The sequence below is a fragment of the Austrofundulus limnaeus genome, unplaced genomic scaffold, assembly GCF_001266775.1.
Source record: "Austrofundulus limnaeus strain Quisiro unplaced genomic scaffold, Austrofundulus_limnaeus-1.0 Scaffold271, whole genome shotgun sequence".
Lineage (NCBI taxonomy): Eukaryota > Metazoa > Chordata > Actinopteri > Cyprinodontiformes > Rivulidae > Austrofundulus > Austrofundulus limnaeus.
This window is the reverse complement of record NW_013952673.1, coordinates 24677-26382: the sequence shown is the minus strand read 5'-3', so window position 1 is coordinate 26382 and position 1706 is coordinate 24677. Positions and strand designations below refer to the sequence as shown.

Below are 1706 nucleotides of genomic sequence, written 5' to 3'. Positions count from 1 at the left end.
CAATAATAAACAGCAGAATCTTCAGTCTTCAGATTGTTCATCTGCAGAAACACCTGATATCTGCTGTTGTCTCTGGAGATGGTGAACTGGTCCTTTAAGGACTGAGAGTAGTAGGAGCTACTACTATCACTGATAGTTGCGATCAACTCCAGTCCTTTTCCAGTTGCCTGTCTGATCCAAGCGTTCCAGTAATTGACCACCAAACCCAGAATAAGTGCAGGTCAGTCTGTGGGACTCTCCAGGTCTTTGAACCACTGATTCAGACTCAGTCAGAGTTTGACCCTCAGTTCCTACGGACCGATGTTTCATTAAACTCTAATAATGTGACGTTAATCAGTCAAAGAGTTGTTCAAATGTTTTGTTCTTACCAGTCCAGTAAACTGACAGGATGAGAACAATGACAGTCTGAGCTCTGATCATTGCAGAAACCATTTTCTCTCTTCAGTCTACAGAGTGTTTGTCAGTAATGTGATGAGAGTCTTAAACTCTGTAACTAACATGGAAACAAATAAAGTTTGCATCAACTCCTCCCCTCGAAGAGAAACAAAACTACTGTTCTCGTAAAATCTGGGAAGCTTTGCATATGTTGCATATGTCAGATTATCTCTAGGTATGCTTTATATGTTTGAGGTAAAACTTTATTTTTCATCTTCATCATTTTTACATTGTATTATTTTCTACAAACAATGTCAAAAGTGGCCTTGACAGAACAAAAAGACATCTTAATTAAAAAGTGCTGCCGAGACTTCAGTCTTTTTAAATACTATTTATTTATTTACTTATTAACTTTAATTTAACTAGACAAACGCCACTGAGAAATCACAGATTTTATTTTGCCAGAGAGGCCTGGCCCTGAAGGCAACATAACATACATGTGTTCTTATTTTTTTCTTGTTCTATTTGTTGTTTGTTTGTTTCAGTAGCATTACAAACTGTAAAAGGAAACCTTCTGAAGGACTAAAAAAACAAGCTGGAGGGGACAAGCGGCGGTAAGATGAAAAAAACATATGGATGTGAACTTAAGATTAGATATTTGATWGAAAATGTGGTGAAATAGAGGCATACAGAGACTTCAATAATGTGGTGTAATCATACCAGGTTTAGTAAAATAAGTATTTGAGCAGGCAACTGGAAGTTTCACATGACAACATTTATTTACAGCGTGTTAAAACAGAACAACCTTGTCTGCTGTAGCAGGAAGAGGGCTCACCATAGTGCTGATTTGTTCTTATACTCAACTGAACATCCAGTAAATCAACCCCATCACTCATGAGCACCAATCATAAAAAAAGTTTTTACCAACTAGGTTTCCTTCATTTTTGGAAAGCCACAAATAAAAATGTGAATTTGTAATGAAACTCTGAATATTGTTAATTACCAATAATCTTTTATTTATTCCTTTATTTCAATTTCAGGATTTGTTATGGAAGCCCATTTGTCACATAAATATCTTTTTAAATGTAAATAAGATGTAGTTAATAAAATTGATTTAACAAACAGTCCCAAGCATTAAAAAGTTGGTAATAAAAATGTTTGTGTTGAAACTTATGATAAAAGAGAATGTGAAAAACAGGAAATCTTGAACCACAGCATCAGCAGCTGTTGGTGTGTTTGTGCCCTTTTCTGTTCTGTTTTTGTCAATTGTGTTCACATTAATCGCTGTGTGTTTCTGGCACAGTAATACATACTGGTCAAAATACTAAGTT

The 1706-nt window shown here is 35.4% G+C and overlaps 1 pseudogene; it reads right to left on the bottom strand.

The window, feature by feature from the left end:
• LOC106526306 (Ig heavy chain V region C3-like) overlaps positions 1–420 on the bottom strand; it is a 2902-nt pseudogene extending 2482 nt beyond the window's left edge.
• Between the last annotated feature and the right edge of the window lie 1286 nt (positions 421–1706).